Genomic DNA, 17,778 nt, shown 5'->3' on the forward strand with positions numbered 1-17,778 from the left:
ATTGCATGTTCTCCAGTATTGACTGGCTTGATCTTATGTGGATGTTGTCTGAGTAACCACAGCTGCTATAAGTTCATGAGTGCCATGTCATATCATGTCATGTCATGCCATGTGAAGCACACCTCCTCATCCTCTGGCTCGAATATTCTTTGTTTCTCTTCCATGATGTTTCTAGAACTTTCATGTGGAATGGTACATATGCCTTTCCTTTTAGTGTCTCTTTCAATAAACAATACCTTTTAAAGTCAATGTTGTATGTTTGACAAGTTTTCATATTTTGTTGTATTTTGTGCTTTTTATTTACTGTTCAATAAGAAAAATGCATGGGTATCTATTACCTAACAATTTTTCAAGGACTGCTTCTGCAAATGAATCTTCACGAGGAACAGATTTTAAACATAATGTGAGTGATGATTCAATTTATTATTTGATATAATCATACACACATTGTAAGAAAATTTTTACTAATACAAGCAACTATACAATTGACAGTCACGTACACAAGAACAAATTTTCTGTGGTTACACTTATGAAAGGATCTATAGGAGTAAAGGTCATACTTATTTTTCAATCCTATAACATTTTTACATATGGACTGAATTCTACTTAACTATAAGTGTTACCAAAAGTTAAATAAGTATCAATATTGAGTGAGGTCATTTTTTTCTTTGTGTGCTTCCTTAAGATATTACAAAGTTGCCTGTCATAATCATTGGTTGGTGTTCTGAATGCATATAAATTTGTGAATTCAAGACTATTTCTTTCTGGATAGTGTTCAACTATCTTCTTAGGACTATAATAAACAAATGAAACTTATACCTATTTATTTCAATTGTCTCAGCTCCCTGCTGTACATATTCACAGTATTAATACCTGACACCTCTATGATGACTTGACAGTTTATGAATCCTAACGTGCAATTCAACAAGCATTTCAGTCTCTCAATATAGTTTCCCATAACTACCCACTATAATAGCACAAAGTTCATTTTGTTCCTGTAGTTTTTGTTGCCTAAGCTACCTGTTATAACGTGTTTCATCAAAAACAATTGCATATTTATCATCAACATTCTGTTTACCCCTTTGATTATTCATGCCCGAGTGGAGTGTCAGCTGGAGAGATGGGAGATTTAATGAGTTGCATGGGGATACCTCATTCCAAGAACAAAAACTGGAAAAAGAAAACACAAGAGTCTGCCTTCTAATATGGCCCCTTGTTAGAACTGATCTTGGGAGTGCCAGATGATAGACAGTCCCAGCACGCTGCTCATCTGGTTTTTACCTCCAGCCTAGTTATCTTTTTAAAAGTCAGTCTTGCACAAACGCTGCGCTAATGTTAAATATGTAAACCACAAATGCCCAAAGGGAAAGATTGTCATTACTCTACCCTGAATACTGTGCTGCTCTGCACCTGCTCACATGTTCCTTCCAGTTACTTCTTTGTTCTGCCCATCTTTCCCTTCATTGTCTTTTAAGAATCAGTATTGTTTGTAATTGAAATACAAAGCTCTGAAAACAGACACATGACTTCTTACCATTCTGCACATGCCCTTTGTCTCTTGAAGAGGGCTTCAGTTTACTGTGGTACAGATAAGGCATTATAGAGCCTTGTTTCTGATATATTTAATATATGCTACATGCATCTTCTGGGAGAACCAATGAAGTTAATTTAAAAGAGTGAAATCCAATGTTGACTGAAACACATAAAAATGCAGATCTGAAGCAATTGCTGTTGTTATTAATATGAAATATTTCTGAGTGTGTGTGTATAAAGCTATTAAGCTATTAAGGTCTATGAAATTTGCTATAGTATGGAATGTCTCTTGTGTGATTCCATGCAAGCAAGCACATACAATGAAATTGCTTGAAATGATCATTTCTACATTCTATTGCTCAACATATTTGGTTTTAAATGTTCAGGGGGAAAAAATTCAGCAAAGGTTTGCAAACCACCCTAAATTTCTAGGTTAGGTGAAACTTTTGAACCAACCTTTCCTGGTATTGCTCAGCAAAGATATAGTTCTTGGTTTCATCTTAAACTTCTCTTTGAACTAGAATCAGCATTTCCAGATGGATTTATTTTTTTAATTTCCTGATTTTCTCAAATTTCAAGGAGAATAAGTTCCAGTCAATCAAAAAATGTAATGATTTTTCCAACCACAATTGGTATGCAAAATGAAAAAAAAATCTTTTAAATAAATACAAAAAGGAAAAACAATCACTAGTCTGGAAAAAAGACGCTGTTGAGTACCAAGTCAAAAAGAAAAGAAAGCACTGGTTTTCAACAGATAAAGGAAACATTCAGATGTGATGCTCCAATGATGACAGTGAGAGACAGGCAGGTGGAGAACTGAGTAAACATCAAAGCAGTCACTAATGTATGCAAGACCCTTTGTGTATGCTCCCTACGCCATTCATCGCTGCGGCTAAAGTTGCTTCTTCTCATCCATGCATTTATCCCACAAAATCACATTTTCTATTTTTTGGCAGATGACAGGAGAGAAGGAAGCAACTTGTATAGTCAGTAGTTTCCAGACTTAAAGTGGAACTGTAGATTCTCTGTCTACATAGGCAAAATCCTTCCCAATACACCATGCAACAGAGAAATAGACAAAAAAAATGTGCAATTATGTTCAATAAGAACTCTTTCTTAGCGCTCTTCTATTTTGTTGAGAAATCACAAATATGCTGCCAGCAATGTTTACCTGAATATTTATAAAATATAACATTTGTGTAAACATTTATAGTTATGAAAATAGTTGCCCAGGGAATTAAACATACGGCATTCTCAGTAGGGCCTGCATTACATAATTATCATAACCTGTTTTTAATTTAGACCCTATTTGTTGACATATTATTGAATATATAATAGTGACTATAATAGTGAATATTATTATTCACTACTCAGAGTTGTATTATCCTATCTCAACAATGAGTAAGAACTATTAGGTAAATATAACAGAGGGAGGTTCTGAACCTCAAAGCTGGTTGATACCACAGAACCCTTCAGGGGTCGATTGTCTGGTTGGAGGTCTCCAAGCTTCAGAGAACCTAAACTCACACCTTCCAACTTGTTTTTTAACTGGACTGCCCAATGTATTCATGGTGGAGGACACTCACAGTATACCAGCAGTTTCCAGTGAGAGAAACTGAAAAATTGTGATCATTCATGTCTTACATACATTGCCTTTTTAAAAATGGAGCCACCCATGTGTCTAAATTTAAAAACATCCAATGTTATCTGAACCATTTCTTTCACTTTCCAGCAAATTAAAACTTGCCTCACCAACAACCTGGTAAATGTGCACAGTAGAATTTAGTTTGGTCACAGAGGAGAACAAATTATGACATTTACAGGATAATTAATAGAACTGGGGATTATAATATTAAGAAAAATGAGTCAGTTTCAGAAAAAAATCATATTGCTTCTCAAATGCTGAATCTAATATATAAATGTCTTCTACCATATGAGAAATTTAGAATATAAAGAACATACACACACACACACACACACACACACACACACACACACACACACCAGGGTACTATCTGGAGACTATCATTATTGGAAGAAAATAGAGGGCACTAGAAAAATGAACAAGATGTAAATCAAATTTCCTTTATCTTTAGACTCTAGATTAAAACACACACACACACACACACACACACACACACACACACACACACACACACAGAGCACACATAAAAACAAAAGATGAGGGCTATGAGCACTGCTATCCTTGTATGAAATATCCTAATGGAATCTATATTATTTTATACGTTACCTTAAAAAAGAATGAAAAGCATTTATTTCAAATAGTTTGAAAAATGGATAACAGTCCTATAAATATGTTGATAGCAAATAGTATAATGTGTCTATGGTCTAGAAAGGCCATTGTTATAATCATACACCATTGCTCTGGAGATTTTCAAATTACAAATATTAACTCTAGGGACTATGACTAATTTCTCAGAAGATCACATAACACTTCTGATTTCCCTTTTCTTGAGTGCATAGTGAGGAAAATATATAACTTATGATACTTATATCACAAAATCCAACTCAAATCAATCTTAACCAAAATATCTTTGACCATGTAAATAAAAATTTCAGAATTTACAAGTATTTTTAGAATCTCAGGTCAGATCTGGTTCCACTTTGTTAGATTTCTGTGTCAGTCCTAGCTGTCTTCGGGGTAGTTTAATGGTAGCAATTGTTTTGAGTCTTTCACTTAGTGGTACTTCCTGTAGAATAAGAAAAATTGAATTTTACTCAACTGCCAAATAAAAGCATACAGATAAAATTGTCTAGAGCATTGATTCTCAACCTGTGGGTCATGACCCCTTTGGGTCTCATATCAGATATTTATATTACGATTCATAACAGTAGAAAAATTACAGTTATGAAGCAGCAATGGGATGATTTTGTGGTTGGGGTCATCACAACATGAGGAACTGTGTTAAAGGAGTACATCATTAGGAAGGCTGAGAATCACTGGTCTGAAGGCAGCTGTTCTTAAAAACATTTCAGTGACAGAAAAATGAGAGAGCATTCTCATCGGTTTGAACTGCCGTTGGTCATGTGGTAGGCTCAACTTTGAATTGCATAATGCCTTCATGATGTTGGGAATGACAGCAATGTCATGGTGCATGCAGAAATCAATGTCCTCTGCAGGCCATGTCAAGGACGGTTATAATGAAACAAACAAACCACAATAGTATGTCAGAAATTTAGCAAAGACTGCGACTCAATAAAAATGCGTAAACATAAAATAGGTTTCTAATATTTTGCTTTATTTGGATTGTTTTTATTAGCACCAACATAAAATCCCAAAGCAATATATTATGCTCTACGTGAGAAATAATTTTTGCAGAATATTTATTCAGGATAACTAAACTAGACTGGAGTTGCTTCATGTCTGTAATATAGTTTACATGAAGGGAAACATAACTAATACCAGTTCAAGTGAATTTTACATTCGTTGCCCATGAAAAATGAAATGTAATAATTCAGCAGCCGCTGCTTAGTCACAACTGACTATGGACATTGCCTAAGCGTGGGCACTCAGTCTCACGTGGTATCTGTTCACAATGGCTTTCACTGTCACAGTTCTGAGATGCAATCATAAAAGAAAATGGGCACTTTTTTGACAATGAAAAAAAAAGCATATTTCAGACAATTGGAAAAAAGACATCTCCTCACTTGATGGTTATTCAACTATCCACGTAAGAACTGGGCTACCCATGCTTGTGTTTTCTGTTCTGAGAATATTCTCGAGAAGGTTCTAACGAGCATGTCATTTACATTTCCCCCTCTTCTTCCATTTCTTCTGTTTTTCATTGAAAGGCTTTCTGTTTCCCTTCACCCAGCTCCACTTTCTATAACATCTGTTATTTGTCAAGGACTATCTGAAGTCTCTCATATGCATTAACTCTTTCATCCTGACATTGGCATGTATGGTGAAAATTTTTAATGTACACAATAATGTACACCCATCATTGTGAAACACTGAACAATTCTGTCTTTTACAGCAATATACATTTCATAATTACTTTCCTTTTCAGTTTAAATAATTTGCCACAAGAAAGAATGCACACACATGCACATACACACACACACACACACACACATGCACACACACACACACACACACACACACACACACACACACACACACACACATCCCTGCTGTCTTCTACATCTGGAACTGGGCAGCTCTTCAATTATCATGAGTATGATTACCCATGCACAGAGACCCCCACATCTCCAGGGCTTAGAGTGTGCAACTCACTTACACACAGACTACCAATCTCTATGAATCATAGTTTCACATTCAAGGAAAAGAAAATTTGATTATATCAGATGAGGTTAAGTGTTCATGAGTAATTCACTAATCTATGTTCAAGAATATGAATCTTACACTTTAAAAGCCAAGAATAAAGCATTTTATAGACTGGCTAGTTTTGCTGTTACAAGGTTCCTGACTTAAAAAAGAAGGGATCTCACGTCACAGCTTAGGAGGGACTGGGAGAAAAGGGGATATCCAGAGATGAGCAGGTGTCAGACACAAAGGAAGCAAGCTCTTTTACAGACCATTTCTTAGCTAATGTCCAGGGACCTTAGCAAATGCTTGAGTAATGAGCATGGGAAATCAATGCACTACTTATAGTTAATTAATTTTTCTGTGGTACAAATTGAATCATTCTCATTTAGTTTCTTATCCTTTGAATCAAAGGAATCTTTGTTATTGTTATGCTATATCAGGATAGGACTTCCATGGGAAAGAGGAGTTCAGAGTCTTCTGCTCAGGAGAAGGAAGTTCATGGAAGTGGCCACCTTCACACACACCACTTTAAAACACAAACATATGAAAGAGAATATAAATAAGCAGCAACCACAAAGCAATGAATTTTACTCAGAAGTACAATAGTCAGTTCCTAGGACAAAATTTTCATAAAAGTTCACTCATATTCTTTCATAAAAGCTAATTCAAACTGTGGGTGGCTTTTGTGACCATTGCCTGGCCATTACTGAACAGTACCACAGTGTCTCTTGTTAAGGTGAAGACTGACAGACTTTCTTTCAGCAAGCCAACTGTACTATTTGTTTGTGAATACTAAACCTTCATTATAGATTCTGACTAATTCTAAAAGCAAAGACCTAAATCATACCAGATATTCAGGTCCCTTTAAAGGGGTGTTTATATGCTGGGGAGATGGTTATAAAGTATTTGACTCTCAAGAATGAGGACCTGAGTTTGAGCCCTAAAACCCACATAAAAATGCAAGTGTGGGGCTGCCCTGTTGTGGTCTCAGCCCAGGGGAGGCTCACGAGTGAGATCCACGTAATGTAAGAGCCTGCCCAGAAAATGTGGATGATGTTTCTTGGGATAACACCTGAGGATGTCCTATCCTGTGAACATGTAATCTCTCTGTAATCTCTCTGTAATCTCTCTCTCTCTCTCTCTCTCTCTCTCTCTCTCTCTCTCTCTCACACACACACACACACACACACACCACCAACACCAACACACATGCTGAAAAAAGGCAAAAAAATGTGTAAGGTTATTGCATTTGGTGTCATTAGTCAGCAATTGCAGTATTCGTGCAGTGAAATCTCATTACAATTTCAAATTGCATTTCCCTTAGAACTAGTGATGCTGAACAGGTTTTCATGACGTTTGCTCACCCACATCATACAATTGGTTGAACCATTTTCTCATACACTTGAGATTTATCTTCTTATTTGTTGACAGTCTTAAACTCATTATCAGTTGAATGGGGTATGTATTGCGTAGATGAGTTCTGTGTCTCATTATGTGAAGCCATTGTCTTCTTGGCAAAGGCTTGTGTTTTCACTCTTGTAAGTCTCCTTTACAAAGTGTATATTCTTAATTTCAAAGAGGATCCATATATATGCTGTTTTATTTAACTGTTTCATGTGTGTGTGTGTATATACACAGATATATATCCCAAGAACATTAAAGCAGTCTGTACTTTTATTCTGGAAGCTTTATTATTTTATATGTTGGGCAATGGTCCAATGAGATTACTTTTCAAGTGTTAAGTCAGTTGTTATTTTGTATATCCATTTTAGCTTGCATCATTTTTTGAAAAGATAATCCTTCACAAGACAGTTTTGTTGTGTGCTACAGAACAGATGAACATATGTGGCAGATCTATCCATACTTTGTTTGTCATCAATTCCTGCCTGTGTTCACACTGATATCACATACAATGAAAGTAGTTTTTGTGATGTTTTCATGTTTGGTATAAATACTTCAACTTTATTGTTGAAAATTTCTTCGGGTTACACAGATCCCCTTTCCTTTTCTTATACATTTTAAAACCAGGCTGTTAATAATTAAAAAAAATACATATGCTTGGATTTTGATTTGTACTGTATGTAGTCTATGTATTATTTGGAGGAGAGGTTTCTAATATTTAGTGTTTTAACTTTCTAATGGTTTAAAACAAATTACAAAAACATGGAATACTACAATAACACTCATTTGTCATCTCACATTTCTTACACAGAACTCTAGGCACAGATTGGCTTCTGTGACCGTAGTTCTTGCACTTCAGGTAGACGCTAAGCAGGGTCTTGAATGATAGTTAAGACTCAGAAACTTTTGTCTGCACCTTAATGTATGGAATTCATAGTGACTTTGGGATGAGGAGACAGAAACGTCTGACTTTTTTCTCTGCCATCAAAGCAGTCTTGAAAGGACTCACACTTAGAATAACTCTTTGCTTTACTTAATCAAATCAAAGCCTTTAATTGCAGGACACCTTCATTCTTACCATATATATATATGATATATATGTGTGTGTGTGTGTGTGTGTGTGTGTGTGTGTGTGTGTGTGTATCTTAACCACATGTCATATATCCCTCAACTTTGCCATATTCTGATGATTAGAGGCAGCTTACATGCCCTGTCCATACTGAAGATCAATATTTCATTCACTTATTTTGGGATTCATCCTACTATAAACAGTAGTCTCCCAATGCAGAAACACCACAGTGTACTTATGATACTTTAAACTCTGCTTTTTCTTGTAGTCACATTTATATCACTCATGCATATTTTGAAGTATTTCTTGCTAGAAATTTGATTATTAAGCTACTATAAGTGAGGATATATATAGTTATTTTCTAATTCCTCTTTAACACAGACAGACAAATGTATATGAACTTGGAGCTTAGCAACATTGCTAAACTAATTGTAATAGTTTAGCGGTGAAACTTGTAAGCTTTTGTATGTATAAAATCATATTATCTGTTTCACTTTACTTCTTTGCCTGGTCTTATAGAAGAGCAAAGGATCACCAGCCTATAATTCACACTGGCAGAGAAACTAGGATACAAAGAGGATTTTTAAGAGATTCATACAAGGTCCCTCACAGAAGGGGAAAGGAACAAGATCTCCTGAGCATATTGGGAGTGGGGGCAGTGAGTAGAGAGGAAGTTAGGAGAAAGAGAAGGGGAGGAGAGGAGAACATGTTTGACCAGGAATATTGTGTCAAGGGACGAATAGGCAAGAACAAAAACTGAGATACTATAATGGAGGGAGCCATTATAGGTTTGAAAAGAAAATTGACTCTAGAGAAAGGTCCAGTGACCTATAAGACTGACCCCCAACTAACAATCTGAACAACAATGGAGAGGCTACCATAAATGTCCTTCCCTGATAATGAGATTGATAACTAACATATGTCATCATAGAACCTTCATCTAGTAGTAGCTGATGGAAACAGAAGCAGACACTGAGCCGAACTCCTGGAATCCAGTTGCAGAAAGGGAGGAGTGATAGAAAATGGGTCAAGACAAGGCTACAGAAACCCACAGAGACAGCTGAACTGAACTGAACCTGGGAAACCAGCATTGGACCGACTCAGAACCCCTGAACATGGGTCTCAGTTAGAAGGCCTGGGTAGTCTAAGGGACCTCTAACAGTGGAACCAGGATGTATCCCTGGTGCACAAAGGACTTTGGGAGCACATTCCCCATGGAGGGATACTCCCTTAGCCTAGAGGCATGAGGGAGGGCCTAGACCCTACTCCAAATAACTTGACAGATTTTGATGATCCCTCCTGGAAGGCATCACCCTCCCTATGGAGTGGGGGTGGGGGATGGGACAGGAGAGGGGTCGAGGGGCATGGGAAAGAGGGAGGGAGAGGGCATTGGGATCAATATGTAAGATAAGAAAACACACACACACACACACACACACACACACTTTCCAACTTACAGTTTATGGTTTAAGAGAAGTGCCTAAATGCGTCCCTGTCATGTTCTTAGTCTGAGTGTAAAGCACCTTTAAATGTGATGTTAATATTGAAAGTTCAAGAGGAGGCTAAGGTAGATTGAAAAACACCTCAGATATTGCTCATCTAGGCAGATGCTCTACCACTGAGTTCTACCCAGCACCTTTGAGGGGTTTTTTGTTTTGTTTTGTTTTTTATTTTTGTTTTAATAAACATGCTTTATAAGACTTTGGGAGTTTCCTCTCATTGTTGAATTTGGAAAGTTATTTAATCATTAATGATTCAAATGGAGGTTATCATGTACTTTTTATTCACTATTTTCTTATGTGGATAGTCATAATGTTATATTTTCTGAGAGTAAATAAATAAATCCTTTGTTATACAACACATTGCATATTTCATATTTATCTTATTGACATGGCATTTTTTTTTCATGTCAAGGGAAATGTGGCCTGTAATTTTTCTTTCTTTTATGGTTCTCGTCAAGCTTTAGTACCAGACCTATTTCAACTTCATAAAATGTATTGCAAAGTACTCCTTCCTTTTAAATGTCCAGGAAATTTGTTTGTTTATGGCTTGATATTATTTTTCTTATACGTCTTAAAGAGTTTATCAATGATATGTCTTAAAGAGTCTATCAATAAACTCTGGAGTTTATTTTTTGTAAACACTATGTTTTAAGCAGTTTTATTGAGCTAAACTTTATAAGTAATGAATTATTCATATTTTCTCTATTCAAATGTTTTAGTCTAAATATATGCCTATACTGTGAAATCATTCCATATTCAATAGTCTAAGCCATCACTCCAAGTTGCTTCCGATTTCTATATATGTGCGTGTGTTTTCTCTTTTATGTTTAAAACACTTCAACTAAGACTAAGAACTATTGTCTTAACATTGAAGGTTTTAAGTTAAGAATAGTTAACTTAGACACTATTTGTGTTGCATTTTCTAAGTTCACTTTCTTTTCTTTGTTTGTTTGTTTGTAGAGGTTTTGTTTTGTTTTGAGATAGGATTTTTCTCTGAGTAACCCTGGCTTCCCTGGAACTTGATGGTAGATAAGGCTGGCGTGGAACTCACAGAGATCCACCTGCCTCTGTCTCCCTAGTGCTGGGATTAAAGGCATACACGACTATCACCCATCTCAAGTTTACTCTGTTTTTTCTCCTCTATTGCTGGTGGGAGTGCAAACGTATACAGCCACTCTGGAAATAAATATGGCAGTTTCTCGGGAAAATCTGAATCAGTCTACCTCAAAATCCAGCAATTCCATTCTTAAGCATGTACCCAAAGGATGCGCATTCATACCGCAGGGACACCTGTTCAACTACATTCAGAGCAGCATTATTTGTAATAGCCAGAACCTGGAAGCAACCAAGATACCCCTCAACCAAAGTATGGATAAAGAAAATGTGGTATATTTACACAATGGAGTACTATTCAGAAGAAAAAAACAATGAAAATCTGAAACTCACAGGCTAATGGATGGAACTAGGAGAAACTGTACTAAGTGAGGTAACCCAGATACAGAAAAACAAACAAGGTATGTACTCACTCACAAATGGATATTAGACAAACAGCAAATGATAGCCAGCCTACAATTCAAAACCCCAGGGCAGCTGGGAAACAAGGAGGACCCTAAGAGAGACATACATGGTCCCCCACAGAAGGAGAAAAGGACACGATCTCCTGAGAAAATTGGGAGCACAGGGGGAGTGAGGCGGTAGGAGAAAGAGTGGGGAAGAAGTAGGGGAGAACTTGAGGGATCAGGAAGAACTAGTTGGGGGAAGAATAGAGGAGAGCAAGTAAAGAGATAATTTCATAGAGGGGGGCACTATAGGTTTAAAGAGAAATCTGGCACTAGGGAAATGTTCAGGGACCATAAGGATGACTCCAAGAATCTAAGTAATAGTGGAAAGGCTACCTTAATGCCCTTCCCCTGTAAGGAGGTTGATGACTACCATAAATTCCATTCTAGAGCCTTCTTCCAGATGGAAGCAGAAGCTGAGATTCATAGCCAAGTACTGAGCCAAACTCCTGGAATCCAGTTACAGAGAGGGAGGAGGGATGAGCAAAGGGGTCAAAATCATGCTGGGGAACACACATTAACAGATGATCTGAGCAAGTGGAAGTTCACGGACCCCAGTCTGATAGCTGGGGAACTAGCATAAGACTGAACCAGGCCCCCTGAACCTGCATGTCAGTTAAGAGGCCTGGGAAGTCTATGGAGCCTATGGCAATGGAACCAGTATTTACCCCTAGTTCACGAATGGGTTTGGGGAGCCCATTTCCTATGGAGGGATACTCTCTCAGCCTAGATACACAGGGGAGGGCCTAGGTCCAACCCCAATGATGTGTCAGACTGTGATGATCCCTGATGGGAAGCCTCACCCTTTTCTGGGAGTGAATGGGGGGGTGGCATAGGTGGTTCGTGGGGGGCATTGGAGGACAGGAGGGAGAGGGAACTGGGATTGGTATGTAAAATAAGATTGTTTTTAATTTAAATAAAACTGTATTCCTGAGTTCATTGGTTGCAAATCTCTTGTCTCCAACTAGTGCAATCAAATCAAATTAATAAAGACTTCTCAATATTCTTACCATCGAACAAACTATAACAAGAAGTTATTGGCACAGATTTCCTTGTTATAGCCAATTAGATATAACCAATAATCAAGTAATTTAAGTTTTCATTTGCATTCCATGTGCTATTCCATTTCCTCAAGATTGGGGACATAATTCAGTAACTTTTTGAGCAGTATACCACTAACCCACGTCCCATTCCTAATTTATTTTCACAAAAAACACTTTTGCTTCTATACATTTCGCTAGTAAAGACTCATGCATTGGTAACCAGAATTAAAAAAAAAACATTTAAATGGGTGAGGTAGTCTTTTTCATATTGCTGTCCACACTGCATCTGAGCAGTATTGTCCCCAATCAGCCCTTTCAGCATCCATTCCATCATCCATCCATCCCTTATGATGTGCATATTTTTCTTAAAAAAAAATGTCAAATTGAGGCTTTCCATATCTTCATGATGTTGAAGTGTTCTAATCTAATGTGATGAAATTAAAATCTAAGTAACCATTTAGATCTCAATAGCTTATATCTTAAAAGTGAGGGTTTTTAAAAAAATGATTTCACTTTTTATAATAGCATACTTTGAAAAATTCTTAAGACAGTTCAAGACAAATGTACCAAGATCTTACCAAATATGTAAGAATTCCAGAAGAATGTGGACTTTGTTGTAACTTAGGTATATATTTAAAGAATATTCAACTTAAGCTTTAAGTAAGATTCGAATAGTCCATAAATTGGTCAATCAGGTTCCTTAGTGTGCTGTTTGTTGTAGAGATAAGTAATTTATGACAGATATGCCTCAGTTTCTTTATCTTCACTGTGGAATGATAAAATCAGATTAAATAGACTCAAAGATTTCTATGAGTTTCTATGAGTTCATAATTTGTACCTGTAGAATGTGTTTATGAGTGTAAATGGTAATACCAGTTCCATAATGGGATAATCAAAATCCTAGGATTATACCTGATGATTGAGAATTATGTAAATTTTCAATTGTTGTTGATGCAAGTGGTAATGAAAAGGTAGAAAATTATTAAAATGAATTTCTCAGAGGAATAAACAAAATAATAGGAAAATTCAACATAATGTGATCAGTGTGAACACTCATAAGTATGTTATCTAATCTGTGCATTCCAATGTTTCAAGTACAAACAAATTATATCAATATTCATGGTACATTAACCTCTTTTAGACCTCACTTATGATTGTCTGTAGCTAATTATTGAGTATGGCAACTCACCCCAGTGGAGAGTCAGGGAACTACGTCTTCTTTCTGCTAGCTTTGGCTTTAGGACAAGTACTTCATCAACTAGAATGAACCTTTCTTGGAACTGTGCTACAATTTGGAACTCTTAACCAAACTCTCTTTTCTTGTCTTGTGTAGATACTAGACTTGATTTTATAGGCATTGGAATGTCTATATAAGTCAAGAGAAGTGGATATTTTAGTGTTAGGCAATTTTTAAAACTTTAAAGATAAATCTTAGTCACTTGAGCTTTCACCTTTGTATTATACAAAAATATCCAAAAAAAAATATATTATCTATCAACATAGAACACACTCTTAGATGTTTGAAATTACTGTAATCCTTGCAAAGTTTTTTGGTTTTTTTTTTTTTTTTTTTAACCAGCGACAGCAATATTTACTTCCTGATTTGGAAATGCTCAGTCTTTAGCTATGTTGTCCCTTGAATCACAGGCATCTTTATTTGTTAATTTGTGTTTAACCTCCACAGCTTCAGGGAGTTGTATACCATAAGATAGTAAGAGGTTGGGGATTTAGCTCAGCAGTAGAGCATTTTCCTAGCAAGTGCAAGGCCCTGGGTTAGGTCCTCAGCTCTGGGGGGAAAAAAGGCAAAATAAACAACAACACAAAGACATTAAAGGGATGGCATGAGGTAACTATTTTTGTACATACATGAACAATACCCTGCACACTAGCTGCTCTCTGGTCAATACCTGCTGGGTTCCTATCACACTGTGGGACCACACTAAGAAATTCACTTTTTGATTCACTTTCTACCTCTATCACTTAAGCCTTCTCTGCTGGCTTATCCTAATTGTCTTCTTTCTGATATCTTAAGTGTTCATCTTACTTAAAGGGTCCCCTCTTTTACACTGATACTGTTCGCAATTATGTGATATTTTTATTACCTGCTACTGTTTTATCCTATGTGAATCATTAAAGTGTTAGCAATTTTATACAATTAAAACTAACAGATCCTAAAGTATTTTATGTCTGCTTATTTGATTCCATCTTGGTTTTTGGTTTGTTTGTTTGTTTTGTTTTGTTTGTAGTCTCAATTTTTTTGTACACAATTAAAAGCATACCAATTTCTATGTATGTTACAGACTATTGATGAAAAAGACCACTAGTGAAAATCAAAATACAGGGAATATTTAGAGACTGAATAAGAAAATAACAGCAGTACAGAGGGGGCTAATTCAGTTATTACTTAACAAACAAAATCAACGCATCACTGTGTATTTGTAGCATTTCCTTAAAAAAGTTTCTTTTATAAAACATAGGTAGATGAGAGATAAACAACATAAAGTTTGACCTATGACATTTGTTGTCTAGAAGCATGTATACCCATTCATTCATTCATTCATTGAGTGTCATCATCATATTTTAGACACCATTGGAGGGACAAAAGGCATCCCAACAAATGCCTTATTCTTACATACCAATAGCAATTAGAGTGCTTGTAAATTATTTGTAAATTTATTGACTTATTAACTGTGACTCTTTCATACTTGTGAACAATGCACTGTGATGTATTCACACCCCACACCCCACTCACTTCCTCCCCTTTCCACTGCCTTCTTCTTCCTATTCATACCTTCTTCTCCCACTCCTATTCATATGGTCCTCCTTCTCTTTCCTTTCATTTCCCTTGCTTTTGTCCACCCTGGATTCTTTGTAGAGGTGTGTGTGAGTGTGTGTGTGTGTAAGGCGTATGGTTTTTTCCGCCTGCCGCCGCTGGACTTGTCCCGCCGCTGCTCCAGCCCCAATTAACACACCGAGACTCTGTATTTGATATAATTCTGTTGGCCCGGTTTCTTATCGGCTAGCTCTGTCTTAAGTATTAACCTATTTCTGCTGATCTATGTATTTCTCTTACCGGGGAGCCTGCGGCATACTGCTTTCTCCAGACTCTCCATCTTGGCTCCTCCTTACTACTTCCTCTTTCCTCCTTGTCTCCTAGTCCCTCCTATCTTCCTTTCCTATTGGCCAACAGTGCTTTATTATTAACCAGTATGAGAAACATATACAAAATGACATCTCCCATCACGTGTGTGTTTTGTGTAGGTGTGTGTGTGTTGGTGTTGGTACATGTGTGTTTGTGGCATTTGTGTGGTATATGTGTGTTTGTGTATTTGTGTGTGTATTTGTGCATTTGTGTATGTATATTCCTTTTACTGGTGGTCATAGTTGCTGCCTTGGGACTCTGAGGGGGTGACATACATTTCCCACTTAGTACTGAGCACTCATGTCCTCAGAGAGTTTAAGTAACTTCCTCAAGCGTGAACAGATACATGGCTCAATGGAGAGGAGCTCTAAACCATGGAAGCTAGTTCCAGATCCATTCCCTTGAGTTCACAACTGAGACAGCTTGTCACCATAAAATCTAGATGCCATGCCCACAAGACTGGGAAGTTTAAAGATGCATCTGAAGCCTTTTTCATTACATCTTCAGACTTCAGACCAAGGCCTTGTACCTTACATACACAGAGTAGCTATTGCATGAACTAGAAACCTTTCTCCAAGAACATATGGAGAGCAAGATCAATAATAGACACTTTTGAAACAGTATTGTGGGAAATCTCAGGGTGAAGGAGTTAACGGTGCCCGAAAGAAGGTTTTTTGAAGCAGCCACATGAGAGTTGCATTACCTGCAAGAGGATGCCTGCTGTGGTAAACGGCACTTGCGAAAGCTTGGAATCTTGACATGAATGGAATTCTACTGCTAGATGTCAGTAGAATAAAACAGGAATGAGAAAAATATACAGACCATCTGGGTGGTGCATGGAGGGGTTCATGTCCATCTCAGAGAGTGCTCTACATGCTGTGGTAAGTGGAAGAGTGCTGGTTTCTTCACCTTTCTCCCAGTTTCAATGGACAGTAGTCTCCCTTTTCCGGTAGGACACTCCATGGAAGTCAAACCTTCCGAGAGTAACAAATCCTACTTATAGCAGCACGTTGTTCCTTGCACACGAATACATATAATTCCGTTTAATTTATAAACTGAGTATCACTAGTAATGAAATAGTAGCATTCTAACAATATATTGTAAGTAATAGATGGTATTTAAAATGTATGCATTTTAAATTTTCTCAAGTGATGCTTCTAAACTATCATTGGCCCCAGGTAGCTCAGATTGTGGAGAGCAAAAGCAAAGCTCAGGGAAGGCCACGGAACAGTTTTCGAGTATTTCAGTCAGGGAGTAGTGCACATTTCTTCTTACAGCTCCCCCCAAGCAACCCTCAGTTGGACTTAGCATTATCAAACCTCTACATTTCAGATGTTAAAAGTGTGTGAGAAAATATTATTAAATCTCCATAGAGCTAAGGATCACAAATTTAACTATTTATTAGGAAAAAATAAAAACACTGTCAGAAGAAAGTAATACAAGATAGGACCAACCCTTTCCAGCACACTGTGTAACATACAGTAAAAATTTCTATTTTCAAAGAAGGAACAAAATATGATTCACTGTCAGTCCATGTCAAATGTAATTTAAAAGGCTCTAAGGTGGTCACGGCATTAGAAACAACAGACAGAGGATTCATAGGTGCTACTGGGAATATTTTCAAGGTGTCTAATAACAGACTGGAGAGAATAGAAGAGAACATCACATATCCACCAAAATTATGCTATCTGAAGGTACCAAATATGTGTAGGAAAACTCAAAATAAACCAAGCCTCAGTGACTTTAAACAAATACTAAATCTGACATACATGGAACTGGAATTCTTTCATGGATGGAATTAATATGTCATGAAGGTAGAGCTGGAGCTACTAAGGAACAGAAAAGAGAGTGGGATGAGAAGACAGGACTGGGAGGGCAAGTATAGCCGCAACTCCATTATTTTGTAGAGTTAATACACTCTAATATGGAAGGGAAAGAATACAAGCTTGCTGCCATGTAAGTCAGTTACATTCTGTTAATCTCACAGGCAAACAGACGTCCTTGGAGTCTTTTCTCCTCGTTTTCTCTTATCCTTGTGTTCTACTGAAACTATCAACAGCACAATGGTTTCCCTTTTACTGTTTACAGAGTTCCTACCTTCTGTGGGGCAGTGGCTTGCATTTCATCTGTTCCGGTATTTCAGTTTAGTATCAGACACCTCCCAAGTCCTCATAAGTATATTCTAAGTCTCCGTGAAAGCACATTTGCTTCATTTCCTTCCTAGTCCAATAGTTTCTA

The sequence above is a fragment of the Phodopus roborovskii genome, unplaced genomic scaffold (assembly GCF_943737965.1).
Source record: "Phodopus roborovskii unplaced genomic scaffold, PHOROB, whole genome shotgun sequence".
NCBI lineage: Eukaryota > Metazoa > Chordata > Mammalia > Rodentia > Cricetidae > Phodopus > Phodopus roborovskii.